This window comes from Rhinolophus ferrumequinum, chromosome 19, assembly GCF_004115265.2.
Source record: "Rhinolophus ferrumequinum isolate MPI-CBG mRhiFer1 chromosome 19, mRhiFer1_v1.p, whole genome shotgun sequence".
NCBI lineage: Eukaryota > Metazoa > Chordata > Mammalia > Chiroptera > Rhinolophidae > Rhinolophus > Rhinolophus ferrumequinum.
This window is the reverse complement of record NC_046302.1, coordinates 24611028-24628803: the sequence shown is the minus strand read 5'-3', so window position 1 is coordinate 24628803 and position 17776 is coordinate 24611028.

The following is a 17776-nucleotide window of genomic DNA, read 5'->3' as shown; positions in this document are numbered from 1 at the left end:
AAGGACAAGGGAAGAATTTGCAGGTTATAGAACAAACATCTGCAATGCTGGGTTCAAAACTAGATATTATCATATTCAAAGCCTTATATGACTTTCCAAAGAAAAATGTGTATACCATGTCAAGTGTTTTTATCTTATAGTATGATAGTATCAAAAGAAGCTTACGTGATTGTATTATTTTTATGATGGTAATTGTAATACCCTAATTACTAGATTAATCACCAAGCCTTCTGTCAACTTTCTTTGTCTCCCCAAAATCAACAGAATCTACTCAACTTCACTTCACTAGAAACTGTGTTTTAAAGTAGTTTGAGCTCCTTCTTTAATGAGGGTTGAGTCCCCAAATGTTTTATCAATAAAGATCAACAGTAAACACCCTTAATATTCTGTTTCTGGCTCATGCCCACTCACAATCTAGGGAAGTGCTTCTCAGCCAGACGACCTAGATTTTTTTCCAACTTTATTCTTCTCAGTCCTATTTTGGAAGAGTCTTTCGATGATCAAGTTATGCCTGAAAAAGCCCACCAATTATGCCCTACTTTCTGTAATACTCAGGAGCCAGTAAATTTTTGTTTGTTTATGTAAAGGGCCAGATACTAAATATTTTAGGTTTCGTGGGCCACATGGTCTCTGTTACAATTACTCAACTCTGCCATATTGGTTCAAAAGCAGCCATTGACAATAAGAAAAAGAATGGACATGACTGTGTTTCATTAAAACTTACTCATAAAAAGAAACACTGGGCTAGATTTGGCCAAATGGCTGTAATTTTTTATTCCTGGTCTAGAACTTCCTCACCATGGATCTCAAGGTCTTCTTGGGATCCTCAAATGACATTATTACACTTGGATTTGATCTTTACGTGTTGATTTCATCATTGGGACCATTACCAGTCCCCCATTATGCTGTGCTCAAAAATTGTCCTTTTTGTTATTCCTGCACTGCAGCAGCATGGCTAACTTTGCTTCCCAAACTCTGTGTAGTTAATTCTAGTCACCATGTGGCACTGAGAACAGTTAATGTTCTAAACAGCAAGAGCTCAGGAAACTGATGATGAGGGCCAGAATTTTAAAGGTGATGGGAATTGATAGATTGATATTATCTAATACTTATAAGTGTTTACTATGTGTCAGATACTAATTAAGTGTTTACATATAAAAACTCATTTAATCCTCACAATAATGCTATATTATCTTCTCTATTATCTATTAATAGAGTTATTATCCTCTCTATTTAGCAGAAGAGGGAATTGAAATAGAGTAAGTAGGTATCCTGCCCAAGACCAAACAGCTGGTGAGAGGTGGAGCCAGCACACAAACCCACGCAGTCCAGCTCCAGAACCAAAATTCTTAACCACTACACTTTCCTGAGAGGTGCTGCAGAAGGAAAAAATTCTGAGAGGGAATGATCAGCCCTCAGCCTTCAATTAGATGCAGTGAGAGTGGCAGAAGAAACAGGGTAAATTGCAATACGTTTAATTGGGAAATTATTTAGAGAATACAGGAGAATGTTTGTTAACTATGTTAATTTTCAGTTATTTTAAAAACAGTCTTATGAATTTCAAAATAGGTTTCTCACAGACAGAAGTAATTACTTAGGCCTGTCCAGACATAGTCTTAAAATAATTTTAGTCTATCAGTGTTTCTCAAACCATATGTACGTATGAATCATCTAGTGATCTAATTGATTTGCAGATTAAGATTCCATAGGTCAGGGTAGGTAGGACCTGAGGTTCTGTATTTTTAACAAATTCCCAGGCAGCGTACCATTCACAGGTGTGTGACCTGTGCAGTTACACAAAGACCTCACACTGATGTGAAGCTCTGCTGTCAGCATTTTAATATTCTTAGTAATTTATGAACAAAGGGCCCTGAATTTTTATTTTCGTTTGGGCCCCATAATCTTGGTAGCCTATCCTGTCCCCAGGCGGTGCTGCTGCTGCTGGTCTGTGGACCAACTTTGAGTTGAAAGGGTCTAGCACAGGGGTTTGCAAACTGTGCTTCACTGGACAAATCCAGCCAACTGCCTGTTTTTGTAAATAAAGTTTTATTAGGACATAGCAACACCTACTTGTTTATATATTGTGTATGGCTGCTTTTGTATTACAGCATGAGCTGAGTATCTCTAACAGAGATGATATAGCTATCAAATCTAAAATATTTACTGTCTGGTCCTTTCCAGAAATAGTTTGTTGACTTCTGGCCTAGTGGATGATATTAGAGGCCATAGGATCAGAAATAGCATATTAAGCAAATAGTTCTCCCAATCCTTAGGATAATATTGCCTTTCATTTGTTGTTATTTTTAAAACAAAGCATTTTTAACATACATTAGCTCAATTCCTTTCATAATATTCCTTTGAGATAGACGTTATATTCTTAATTGTATCTGTTGAAAACTAGGGTTCAGATGGCTTAACATACTTACCCAGGATCATGTAATAATAGCCTGCTAAAAAGACTAGGTTGTTTCCACTTTTTCACACCCCATTCACGTGCTCTATTTCTCTCTGATGGTCTTATAGAATTTTTTCTCTAAGTAGAGGATGCAGCTATTTCTGGTCTTATCCTGCAATGACATCATTTTTATACAGTAATTCAGTAGTCATCAAACAGCATTCCATACAATAGAGGGGTTCCCAGAGATAATTCCGAGGTCAACTAAAAATGGGCAAGGTACAGAGGATAGACAAGCGGGCCCAGGATACCTTACTGACTTTCTGTATTGGACCCCTGCATTTATTCAGTTTGAAAAAATATTTCCACTGAAAATTGTTTTTGATACTGCCTTAATAATCATTATTTCTCTTTGTTTTGTTGTTTAAACCCCTCTAATTTCCTTCGAAACATCTGCTTTTCTTCCTTGACTCCCCCTCCCTCCCACAATGTAACACAGCATTCGTTATAAATTGGTGCACCATTATCTTGAACAAAGTTGATTATCTGTGAATTATGTTGCTCAGCATGACTACATTAAAGCATTATGCAAATTTGGTCTATTGTTTCTTCTTTTGTATATGGAGGGAGGATTGTTTAGGTAGGAGTGATGGTGAAGATTGATGAGACATTACATCCTTTTATACCACAACAATAATTAAGACAATGGTTGAAGTTCTCACAGATATATGACATAAAGGCATGTTTAAGAAATGATGTTGAAACTTACAAATTAAAAACATGAACATTATATGGCTGTAGGGCTCTTAGACAGGAATAGTATAAGACTAAATATGACTGTGGAAAGTACCATATCTGGTTTTAACAAACACAGTAGAGTCCTCTTTCACTGTTTTCATAAGAAACACATAGCTATGAGGAAAATGAATTTTTCTTATTAGTATTTCAAGGCTATGTTGATAGTAGAGATGGCAATGTGTCTTTTTACCTCACACTGAAGGTTTATCAGAGATTATTTTAATAATCTCCTCAATTAATTTTTCAACAAATGTATTGTCTACTGAAACTGGCACCCGGCCTAGTACTGTCATCTAGTTTGTGGTATTCCTGTTTCCTAAGTGCTGTTACCAGACCAAAGCCTGAGTGAGGGCCCAATGCTTCAAAAGGCCAAAACTCAAAATGTCAGAGTTTGAAGTAAGGAAAGATTTATTGATGGAGAAGGTGCCAACCAAAAATGGGAGACCTAGTGGTGCCTCCACTCCATCTAGCTCACTGGACCAGGCCAAGGGATTTTAAGGGGCTAAGGGAACATGTATGTGGAAGTTCTGGTGGGGCAGATTTTAATTGGAGGACTCTGAAATTTTGCCATTTACCGTAAAGGGGCTGCAACACCGGATCTTCCTAGACAATGGATCCTTGGCTTCCCAAGGGTTCAGACGTTCAAGTTCTATTTATGTCCGGGTCCTTTGGTGCCATGGTGAGGGTGAGAGTTGGCGGTAGGCAAGGCTTTGGTTTTGGGTGCAGCTAAAGGTCACAATTCTCTCCTTTGCTAATGCTTCAGCTACTTAACTTGTGGTTTTGGTCTGTTGTCTCTGAAAAACAACTCAGAGCTTTGTCAAACAGCATAGGGCCATTTCGATCTGGTTCTATGGTTACAGCATGTATTATACTTTTATTTCTTCTCATGAACTTCAGCTCAAAGAACATTTTCAGCATAGAATTGTTATTAACCTCTCAGATGAAAGCATCCTGCACCAACTACCCAGTAAACAGAAATGGAGTTGTTTAAAACAGATATATTTCAAAGACATTATTGGATGGCAAGTGGGTCAAGGTCAAATGACCTTGAATAAATGAAAATTAAATCTGAATCCAAAATACGAATTCTGATTTCTGCTACTCCTTAGTATGTATATGTGCATGTTTGTGTGAGCCTTCTCTTTGGGGAATTTTGGATTTCTAAAGATACTATAAAAGAATACATATAAGATTTCTTAAATAGAACACTTTCAAAAGGCAATAATCTTAAAGGAAAAGATTAATAAATTGGATTACATTAAAGTCAGGTTTCTGTTGATTGAATGAGAGTCCAAAAACCAGTCCACAAATTGGCTTATATGGCTAACTTTGTGGGAGATGATGTCGGGAAACAAAAAGTCTTAAACCCTGCTGGTCAGAGTCTAAACTGGATAAACATTCTACAAAATTATTTAGAATTATCTATCAAACTTGTAGATATGGACTGATGATATTATCACTAGTTATAAATGCAACTTAATGGTGTATACCCGGAGACATGCACAGGAATGTTTATGGCAGCTTTATTATAATTGCCAAAATTAGAAATAATCAAAATGCCCATTAACCCGAGACGAGATAAACAAATTATGGTGTATTTATATAATAAACTGCATAAGGCAATGAATATGAATTGTGGCTACATGGAATCATGTGGATGAAACAATGCTGAGCAAAAAGTCAGACGTAGGCGTGCACTCAGACAGTTATTCCATTCATATAAAGAACAAAGACATGCAAAAACCATACCCTCGTATTTAAAGTCAGGCTAGTGGTCACCTTAAGAAAGAAAATGTGTAGTGATGGTAAGGGGCCTGAGCATGGCTTTTGAGATGCTGGTGATGTTCTCTTTCTGGACCTGGTGGTTGTTACTTGGGTTTTCATTTTGTAATAAATCAGTGAGTTCTAGATTTAAGTTTTATACACTTTTGTGTGTTTGCTATATTTATTTTTGGAAATTGTCTAAGGTTATAATAATAAAATATAATCTATGTAGAAAAGAAAATTACTTCTCTCATTAATGTATTCCAGAATAATGCAAATTTGTGATAGATGCAATTCTGTCATAGTTCAGCAGAAGTGATCCTTTTTCATCCTACTCTAGAAATACATAAACACAGATTCAGTAGAGATAATAATGCAACAAATACCTTCCAACCAATTACTAATCTAACATAACTAAAACAATGGTAAAATAGCTTTTACTATCCTTAGAACAGATATTCATACTGATATAGTTATGAATTAAATCATTTAAACTTAAAACAACAGTGAGATATCACTTCAATTAGCATTTGATATGTGCATCTTAAATGGTTAAGACATAAATTCAACCTTGTTGCTATTAGAGAATGAAAAAAGATCTTCCTTTTACAGAATTTTGAATGCATACTGATACATAAGAACATTCATTAAAAGCTGTAAAAGAGAAGCAAAGATGACTATTACTTCTGCCTAAAGAAAATATCCCTTGATACAAGAAACAAGTAGAAAAATGCAAAACTACGATGCCACTATTCTGGTAATGAAATAGTTTAGAGTTAATATCAAATGGTGGTTGATATCTAGAATGTGTCTGTCTCAGCAGCTGGGCAACAGGATATTTTGTGTGTCCTCTAAGAAGGTAGATGGGAGCTATCTGAAAAATAAGATTAATAAATTCCAAGCAATGTATTTGACAGAGTAATTAACAGGTTGGGGATTCAAGCTTCAAATGATTCATTTTTAAAAAATTAAAAAGAAAGTTGTGGTCAAACAAAGCAACTGTTCAAAATTGAGAAAATGGTATCTTTAGCAAGAGGCAGGATCTAAGGAAACAAAATAATTATTTAATTTCCACTTTGAAGATATGAAGCTATATTTTCAGTAGGATGCTCAAACAGCAGAGGGTCCAACAAGAGCTAATAAAAGGGAACCTAAACAATTTCTACAAGGAGCTCCACAGGAAATAATGTCACAAGAGATGGATAGTAAAGACATGAAGGACAAAGTCGGAAAAACAGGTGCAGTTCAGAGATATTGCTATCAAAAGAGAAATACAATGGAATACAATGTGTAGTATAGTTTGCAGAAAATTCTGGTCTATTGTCTGGTCACCTTGTGTGAATATTATTTTTAGAGTCCCTTATTTTCTCTGTGAGAAAAAAGTACAAACCAGGTGAATTTTCAGTACAACCTTCAATCTCTGGTCAAAATGAACAGTCAAACCTAGAAATCTTAAGTGACAGCTGGGAGGCAACAAAATGAAGTTTCTCAACAAGTGTACGGCTGTTTTTCTTATGACCCTTTGAAGTCCCTGAATAGGGTATTGTTTATGTGATATTAGGAAATCAAATTACCATGATTTAAATTTTGGGAATATTAGTTTGCCTGTACTTCCTAGAATTTCAATCAAATAATTCCCAAAATAAGCTCAAAACAAGAGAATCAGAGTGGGGAATGAAATTGACTCTCTGGGTATGTAACGTGTACAAAGAACTATGCTTATTTGGGGCATATGATCTCTTTCCCACAAGTGTTTAGTACTTTAATGATGTGTTACATGTGTGCAGACTGAGGCCCACAAATTGCCAAAGGTCAGTTAATGTTAAGTGCTGGAGTAAAAAGTTCAACATATACGATTTGAGACATCCCTTTTACCTTTCACTGCTTCTTACTGTCTCCCTAGAACCCAAAGAATGAGCAAACCTACTAGGTGCTGCATGGTTGACTTTATTGTGGGATCAAAAAAAGCAGTCACTTATGAGACACAAAATATTACCTTCCTGGCTCTAACACATGCTGAAATTACTATTGTTTACATCTGCACTTAGAGTTAAAGGCCTTAGTAACAGTGCAAATATTTTCAGATGAAATAGGCATCACAATAATTCCTCAGGCACTGAGTGCCTTTGAAATCCAGGTAGCCTAAGGACATTGCTGAGAAAAAGACCTAGAGAGCTGTTCCATCTGTTTCCATTTTGTCCTGGAAACAGTTGTTCCATTACTGCAGTTACAACTTTCTAAAGTATAAACATCAAGGAGAGGCACCTCTTAATAGTGGCTCTGAAGATAAAATGTGATAAAATATTTTTGAGAAACACCATGACTTTATATGTTAAACCAAACTACTATTACTTAAGGGTAGATTTCAATTTGTTATTATATATATTAGTTTATTTAACAAATTTACATGAAGAGCCTACTCTATATCTGGCATTCTGCCATGTCCTGGGCCTATGTAAATGCAAATAGTATCGTCTCTGGAGTTAGAATTTAAGAAACTTAAATAGACTGATTATTCTTTGTACTCCTACTACCCTTCCTTCAATTTCTTGAGTGTGCCATCGCCCTAGAGCCACACTCCTTAATGAACAGCATGTAATTTTCATCCCACTCTGACTTCCTCTTAACCAAGTAATACTCACTCATCCTTGAAATTCTACCTGAAATATCATTTGCTAACAGCAGACGTTCTTTATTTTCCAGGGTAGGTCATAGAAAGAAAGAAAGATTTGTTGATTACTTGAGTGATTGATTGAAATAAGAAATGAAAGCTGTTTGAAGAGAATTCCGAGTTTTTTGGTAAAAAGGAAGACTTTAGAACGGGGAATCTCTAATCTCTACATCCATTGGGATCAGCATACGATATGTGGTCAGACAATTAAGTTTGCAAACTTTCCACTGTGTGCTTACACAGTAGAGAGTTCACGAACTTAATTGTCCAATGTTATCCAGTTGTGGATGTATAAATTGTTTCTGTTTAAGCAGCAGAGAATAGTGTCAGTAATTTCTAACCATGTATATCACATTCATCTTTGAATCTTTTATCAAAATATGAATATTTGAGCCTCGCCATCAGTAATTGTGATTTTAAAACTCACCTCCTCTGTCATCTCCCTATGAAGACTTCCTTGACCACTCCATCCTCTGTCATTAAAGATAAAACTCATGAGCACTGAAATTTTTTTTGTGCAGCTCAGTTCTGTATCCCAAGTGCTTAGAACAATACCCCAAAGACTTCCTCAATAGTTGCTTGAGAAAAAAGAATAGCCCTTTTAATTCCCTACCATACTTATACCAACACATAGTAGTCCCAGAATTATTTACAATTGTGTCTCCCCTGGAAGTGTGGGTTTCTTGGGGACACAGACAGCATGTTCTAATCACTTTCATAAACTAATTAAGTAGAATAATATGTATGTGCATAATTCATGTTTGTTAAGTGCATAGTCCACTTATTAGGGAAGCCCACATAGTTGTATGATGCTTAACACGCAGAGGATGGAATCGAGGAACTAAAAGTTGGATTCTCCCACAACCAGTAAAAATATACCATAATTACAATACTACATACCTAGAAAAGATTATGTGTGCATGAAATACATTAGCAACAAACTGGGGGATAGGAAAAGGAAATACTTTGTAATACTTTTGGTGTTTGACTGAATGTAAATAAGTCAGGGAGAATGCACTAATAAATATTTAAGACAATTTAAATATTTCTAAAATATGCAACATGGTTACCATGAGCCAAAATAAGATATACAAAAGGAAAATGCAGCTAGTGACAGAAAATATGACACTAAATTGAATTTGAAGCAGAGATAGGATATGCAGGTAATTACATATATAGATAATTAGCAAAAAATGGGGCTAAAACGTATTTCTTAGGAAAGAGGACTAAGTTAGATATACGGTTTTGAGACATGATAACTGATGCGACACATCAAAAGCAGAAAGAAAAAAGAACACTAAGGACAAAATGCTGAAAATTTTTCAATAGAAGGAGTGTGGTGGCAGAGTAATGCAATATACAACTTTAGACAAAGAGAGTATGCAATTAATACAGAAATGGAACTTGAGAAACACTGTAAGAATTTAGTTTCAAGGAAAGAAGAGTTGTCTGCAAGGTCAAAGAAACCAGATGAGTATTCGATAGATTTCATAAGTAGATAATTTTGAGGACTAAGCTTAGAAAGAAGAGAGAAAACCTTAATTCAGTTAAGTTTAGACATGTTTGTATTGATTCAAGAGGTATGTTAGCACAAAAATAAATACAATACTACTCTTGTTCTGGAAGCATTTAGTGTGAGCAAATCTGGACTACGGAGAAAGTGAGTGGGAAGAATGTGAGGAAAGCAATTTGGAGAGGTGATTAGCTGCTTTCTCCTCTGAAACATAGGTTGAGATTTGGAAGCTTCAACATTGCCTATATCCTGAGAGACATTATAAATTTTAGAATGGTTGTTTCTGATATAATTCATAAAATAAAAAAGTGCTATAAATAAACTTTACAATCTGCTTAAGTGTTTGTATTAAGACAAGATTGTCTGCACAGAAAAGACTTAAAATATTTTTTTAAGGAAATTACTATATGGACAATATTTTCTTTCCTTATAATGCCCTTGTCTAGTTTTGGTATAGGATAATGTTGGACTTGTAAAATGAGGTTGGAAGTATTTTCTCATCCCTCATTTATACAACTTATACAATAATTTTTAAAAATATTATTGAGAGTAAGTCTATATATACAGAGAAACAAAGCTGAACAAATATTTCATGGGGTTTTCTGAACTGAGAAATTCCATTCTAAACAATATAATATAAATTTTACAAAATGGTGTCTTTGACTTCAAATAAGCAAATATAGGTCATTTCTAATTCCATTCCACAGTCATGCTAAGTCCTCATATACTTAGAAAATGACTTATATTTATAAATGTTATATATTTTTACTATTAACCAGAATTTTTATAAATAAATATGTTACCACAATTATGGATAATTAAAATAACATTAAAACTACAAAAACAAGCCAAAAAGCCACATAATAGATGGTAACTATTTATTAGCCAACAGATTTTTCCCATTTCAAGAGAAGAAATCTTCTAAGGAAACTATTTAAAGATTAACATGACATGTATATATATGTAAATAAATATCCTCTAATATAACCAACCAGTTGAAGTTTCTAAAACCCAAATCCCCTTTGCCTTTTGTGTTTTGTAAAGTAACGCAATCCAGAAGAGACTTTACAGCTGTAGCGATTATAACTTAACATCTACAGACCTTATGACCTAGAATTTCCATTCCCGGGTGTATAGTCAGCACTCACGTGTTCTTAGGTTACCAAATGACAAGTACAAGGATCTCTAGAACAGCACTATTCATAATAGCCCAAACCTGAGAACAATCCATATATCCATCAGTAGTAGAATGGATTAAAAATGGTGGCACATTTGTTGTCTGTAAGGGGTTTGCTTGCCACCGTGCGACTACTGAAGTCTTTTCTAACTGTTTTTTCTTTTTGAGGTATAATTGATGTAATATTGCATTAGTTTCAGGTATATTACAATGTAATGATTTGATAATTATATATATTGCAAAATGATCACAATAAATCCAGTTAACCTCCATCATCATACATAGTCACAGATTTTTTTTTCTTGTTATGAGAACTTTCAAGATCCGCTTTCCTAGCTACTTTCAAGTATGCAGTCCAGTATTATTATTAACTATAGTTACCATGCTGTATATCACATCCCATGACTTGTTTTATAAATGGAAGTTTGTACCGATAAAAATATTTTTTAGGTGGAAGAAGCTAAACATGCTGAGTTATGCCATTTATGTAAAGTTCATGTATAAGTAAAAGTGATCACATTAGGATATTAAATACTATTAGGTAGGGTGGTGACTGGAGGATGACACAAGAGGGGCTTCCAGACTACTGGTAATATTCTGTATCTTGATCTGAGTGCTATTTACAGTGCGTTTACTTTGTAAAAATTCATCAAGTTGTACACTTATGATCTATGCATTTTAATGTATATAATACTTTAATTAAAAAGTTTACATTAATATGATAAGTTTAGGGAATTGTGAAAAATATAAGTATATAAAATATGAGGTCCTCGAATAATGTCATTGTTTCATTATAATGTTAATGAGAAAAAAAAGTGGATTCCCTACTGGGGCCACTGTCTGTGTGGAGTTTACACATTCTCCTCATGTTTGCATGAGTCTTCTCCAGTACTCCAGTTTCCTCCCACATCCTAAAGATATGCACATTAGGTTAATTGGCATACCTAAATTGTACTCTGAGAGAGTGTGTGTGTGTGTGTGTGTGTGTGTGTGTGTGTGTGTGTGTGTCTCCTGTGATGGAAGGCTGGCCTGTCCAGTATGAGTACCCACTTTGCATCCTGAGCTGCCAGGATTGTTTCCTGCCTCAACCTTGAACTGGAATAAGTGGATTGGAAAATAATTATCTTACTTGTTTTTATTAATCTTTATTAAATGTATGTGGAGCTCACACTTACTTCAGTGTTTAGGTCCTTATTAAGAAGTTTCATAATGTTTTTGTGACCAGAAATATGCCAAGGAACTTAACTTTTGTTCATATCAATTAGCCTGTGGCAAAATTGGTTTCCTTATGTGTTGTTTCCGCTTAAAGTTGCAGTTTCCAAAAACCTATGGATAATGTTAAGTTAGGACTTACTTGTATTGGTAAGTACCTCAGGAAGGATCCTGGTTCTAACTTAAAAAATTTTCACCTCTTTAGCTACGCTGTGACTAAATCTACACCATCAGTGTAGGGCAGAGGGAATAAACTCTTCAACTATTTACCTACCATTTATATGCTTAATTTCAGTGAGTTTATCAAATTGGTTTATGTGTCTAACCATAGTCAATGTCTGTTTATAGGGATGTTTAGGAAGAAACTTATGTGTTTTGATGAGCAGATTGTGAATCCAGATGAGGCTCGTTGAATATTTATTCATAGCTCCCCAGAAGCACATGAAAACCAAGTTTTTTTTTAACCTTGTCAGGACAACATAGACTTAATTTTATTTACTCGCTTCCATTTTCCTCAGCAAAGAGGAATATTCTAATAGAATATCAGATCTAAATTTACGGAGTTAAATATTGTATGAGTTTTCTTCTGCTGGATGACTAGAATAATGTTTTGCTTAGGATAAAAGGCCATAAAATTATGTCTGTTGTAAATAAAACAATATCATGTTTTTTAAAATGTGACAGCCAACTATAAACTGAAAAATCAAAGGCTTGCATAGTAGGAGGTGCCATATGGAAAGAATGAGTCACTCAATCTGTCAACAAACATTTGTTGAGTATCTACTTTGAGCCAAACACCATTCTAGCAGTGAGAATACAGTTGCAAACAAAACAAATGTGACACCTACCCTCATGGGGCTTGCAGAAGTAGAACTATGGACAATTAATCAAAAATATTGGCTGTAATGAAGAATCATTAAAATTATACAGTCAAAATTTAAGTGTTTGATTTTAACCTGTATACATATAAAAGTAAAACATATTTTAACAGTTGTTAATATGATATACTGATTTTTTTCTCATTATATAACCCTATATTAGAATTATGCATTTTATTTTTTCATTAAGAACAACCATAAGATAATTTATGATATCCAGGTTCATTTTCCTTAGATAGAGCAGGAACTCAACACTCTCACAGTGGCGTAAATGCAAAATCCTCTGGCTTTTGGTCATTTTTCCTCAGCCTTTCAGTTGCCTCTGCAACATCTAATTCAAAAAGACATATTTTAGTGTCTTACTTTTATTATTTCCTAAGCACCTTACCTAATTTTCATACAAAACTCTATTGTCACGCAGATATTTTATAGGTTTCTAAACAATTACACAAATTAAATTATTATAATGAAAAATATAACAGACATAAACAGGTCTGGAAAAGAAGACAATTGATTCTTAGTGAACATACAATTCAACTGGTGGCAGCAGATGTCCCTGGAGGTATAAGACAACTGCCTGCCTATGCTGGGCATTCAGTATCCTAAAAGCCTATTTCACTTAACAGAAAAGAATAGAGAGTTCAAGTAAGTTGTTTAAATAGGTGTAGGTTAGAAGAACTACAAAAGCGACAATGTTTAATCAGGAAGCTACCAGCTATGTGTGGCCCTTGAGCTTAAGTAATGCAGCTAATCCAAATGGAGACGTGCTATAAATGGAGAATACCACTAGAGTTTGGGTGCATTTTTCTGCATAAAAATGTAAAAGACATCATTGTTTTTAGTACTAATTACATGTTGAAATAATAACATTTTGAATACATTAAGTAATCATATTTTTGAAATTTATTTTACCTCTTTCTTTTACTCGTTTTAAAGTGACCACTAAAAAATATTAAGTTACATGTAGCTCACATTTATGGGTCTCAATATGTCATATATATATATATATATACACACACACACACACACACACACACACACACACACACACATATATACGTATATATATATATACGTATATATATGTATATATACATATATATGTCAGTACCATTGTAATTTGTGTATGAGTGTATGTATATATATGTATACATATATTTGTGTTTCATTTCTGAACAAGAAAACTGAAGAACAAATGCAATAATGTGCTCAGCGTCACTCACAGCGGGAAGTAGAGCCAAACTGGAAACGAGGCTGCTGGTTCCAGGAGCTGTCCTCTTAAGCACTACCCGTGCTGCCTCCTATTAACACATTCTTGACACTAATACAACTTGTTTTTCTATGTTCTTCCCATGAAATGACAATTCTAAACCGGCATGTTAAACTGATCAGTTGAAAGACTTAAATAAAGGACAGAGTTTAGGGAAATGAATAAGGAAAAAGGGAATACACTTAGATGAGCAACGTCAGGGAGCCAAACTCCCCCTAGTGCTGAAAGGACAGAGCAGTTTCCTGAACATGGAGAAGTCACCCATAGAGCTGCAGCTAACTCCTGGTTACTCAGTAAGGAGTTCCAGGAGAATACACATCCAATTTTCATTCTCCTGTCCTCTCATCTTCTGCTATTATGTCCTATTGATGAACACCGAAAGGAAGCCAGAGGATGAGGGCACCATTAAGCAAGCTATATGACCACAGAGACACGTAGAAAGAGAGTGAAGGGTAGATTGAAGCCGACCAATGAAATATCTAGCACTCAAGTAGATTATGAGCTTATTTCCAACCATAAACTCCTGTGTTGGATAGATGTACTTTCAATCCAGTAAAAGACAAACAGAAATGTTATTCCATCTGAATTTTGTGTACACTCACATGGAGGTAAATTATTTTAAGGGAGAGGCAATAAATATAATGTGACAATAGCTTAAAGCACTAGACTGAAAAATAATATATGAATTTTGGACTCAGATCTATAGCTCAATAAAATCCCTTTTTTCATGTATTGAAGATTAATTTTATAAAGCAACAAAAATATCGCCCCAACTTTATAAGAGGATTGCTGTAAGGATCGATATTTCACTACTTGAAAGGAATAAAATTAGAAATATTATATAATGTAAGACAGATCTCATTTTGTGGTACAGGCCCTTAAGATTAGAAAGGAAATGGTCTAATGCTTGATCAAATAGTCTGATGCTGAAAAGTCCAAAGCTCTCCCCAAGTTTGCTGAAAATATACAAGGGGTTATGTTGTCATATCCACATCATCCCCCTTTAACCCAAGTTCTTGACTGAATTATGAATTGTCTCATTGATCAACGTTCACTTTCTCTGTGGTATAACATGAAATAAAATACCTTCCTCAATTTCCATTAATAAAATTCCACTTGGAGAGAGATTTGTGAGAGAAACAGGTTTGACTTTCAAACTGAGGGCTAAATTCACCCTAGCAATGCAAATACAGTGCATTGTTATTATAAAGTACTTTGTAACTTTGGGAATGTCACTGTCTCTCAATAACTTTATCTTTAAAAACGAGTTGGCTTTATCCTATGGGCAAGGGCAGCAGGAGCATCGGAGAGCCTCCAGAACACAAGAGGGAACCAAGTTCATTTAGTAAGATGTAGCACAAATGATATTTGAACCCACACTTGATACTAGACAGAAGTTATAACCAATTAACCCATGACATCTACGTCAAAAATGCATTATCTTACTTTGAAGATACTGTCTAATTCAGGTTTTGGGAAAGGATCTGTCTTGCAGGCCCAGACACTATTACCTTCTTTAGCTCCTCTCTTTGGCACACTCACAAAGACAGACTAAACTGAGAGTTGCAAACCCACCAGGCTTGTGGGGCTTTCCAAGGCCAAAAGCTTAAAGTGAACCCAAGTCTCTTTGCAAAAGGTGATCAGCCCCTCTCCCCCAAGGCAGAGAAGGTTGGCTACAGCTTTCTTCTACCCAGGTCTCAGGCTCTCTCCCTCTTTCCTTTCCTGTCACTGTCTGCATTTTCCCAATAAGTGGAGCTCTTCCTCCACTCTTTGCTCCCACTTCTTTCTCAGTTTGATTGGTTTGGTTTGGTATTTTGTTTCATTTTACCGGGGATATGCCACCCCTTCCTGAGACTCTTTGTTCTTCTCAATCTCCCTTCTCCTTCCATCATAGTCCCTCTCTTCAAGATTCAGGGCAGTTCTAATCTACCATGAGCTCACTCACTACCTGTCCTTCTGCCTATTGTCCAGTTTCTTTTCTGTCAGCTTTAAGCATATACTAAGCAGGATCCATTCCTCATACTTCCCACTTTCTTTTCTCAAATTTTTGGCTTGGCTATAGCATCTCAGCTGCTATCTCACCACGACACATCTCTCTCTCTCACACACACACCTCTCCACATCAGACTTGGCCAAAGTTGCTGGTCCTATCAAATCCAGGCCCTTTACTCCATTCCCTAAAAACTCTTCTTCCCTTGATGTAGCTTCCAAGGTGGCTTTCTACTTTTTGCTATTTTGATCTACTCTGTCCATTCCTGTCTCTCATGGCTTCTGAGATTCAGGCTCAACGCTACAAGTCATTTGTTTGCGAGCTTAGTATGTGCCAGGCACCAGCTGTTACAGACCTGTGACACTTGAGGGCAACCCCAGTTTCTGTCCTCAGCATGTTCCTCAGCTGAACTCTCCCATGCCACCACTTCCTAGCTATGCCTCATGACGCCGTGTGCCAAGGTGCTCTTTTTCAGGAAGTTTTGGGGGTAGATGCCCACTTGCCATCCAGCTCAAGTGCTCAATTCCTGCCAGATTTCTAGCTATTGCCTGACTTAATTCTCTTTGATGGACTATGAACTTCCCACAGGTTACCCACGGAGAGACCTTCATCTGTATTCTTAGAGATCTACAATACGCTCATTATGGTACCTGTCAGTTGAATAAAGGACGTATTGGCTGTGTCACTGAAAATAAGTAAATTAAATAAATAAATAAATAAATAAAACCAAATAAATGAGAGTGAGTTGGCTAGAAGATCTTTATAATTTGTGGCTATTACTTATAAATAACAATGTAATCATATATAATAACAAAACAAGATAGTAATATTAGTGTTAGTATGGTCAAACATATCCACTTCATAAGGGTCATGTTAGTGTTATATAAACACAGTAATATATTTTGTCAATGGTTAAATTATGTTATGATTATGAAGGAAGTACATTGAGGATTTTTATAAAAACTCTAATATAACTTCCAAACTGTTTTCTATACTAAAACCAACTTTTCTTCTAAATCTCAAATTGGATTGTCAGTCGTTTCCAAGTACAAAATGCCGCAACATCTCTTTCACATCCCAAATGAAGGTCATACTCCCTAACATGATAACTTCTTGCCCACCTTTCCAGCTCTCTCTACAATACTTTGTACCAATATCCTCATTGTTCAGGCTCATGTCACATGAAATCCATTTGAGATACGTTTCTTCTCACAAACGCACATGCATCCACTACTTCTCTCATTATCAATATCAAGGCTGGATTGGAATTATTTGTTCATTGCCTGCTTTTCTATAGTCAGTATAAAATAACTATTAAACCTACTATATTATAATGCATTATTATTGTCTGTTTACTTATCTGTCTCCCCTCTAGCGTTTATGACATTTCAGTACAGAAAGCATGTGTTAACCACCCTTATACCTCCAATACCTGACAGATAAATGAAAGATATTAGTATGTGAAAAACTCGACACTGACCGGAAAAATAAAATAAGTTGTTGTAAATATAAAAATTGACCTGATTAAATAGGCAAACCAAAGAAGAAACTGCAAAATAGAAACAAAAGGAAAATATATATTGAAGTCTAGCTAATGAGCTATTTCTTAGCCACAGAGAAGTGTTAGTACAGCCAAAAAAGTTGTTTAAATTTAGGATGACAATTTAAAAGCAAATTACAATAAATTCTGAATAAGTGAAGCTATGAATGAAAGATAGAGTCCTACTAAGTATGATTCGCTATTTCTGCCAAACTCTTCTTGTTTGTCATAAAAAATGTAAGAATATTTATTCCCAAATAGTCAGAGATTCTTATTTATGAGCATGAATACCAAATCAATTATTATGTATCAATTAAAACTGAATGCTACGCCAAAGGGCCATTTATAAATACCTCATTGTTCTCAAAGAGGATCATATGCCTTAGCCTCTTGTCAGTAAAGTTAAATTGTGTATTCACATCCCAAGATGATTCTTAAAGTCCCCCGTCAAAGAAAAACTTCACTGGACAGAGTTAAACAGACAAGTAAGACTTTATTTGAGACTATGGCAATAGGGAGCAAAGATTAAACCCAATGCCCCTGAATCAAACTGCAGGAGAGTTTGGAA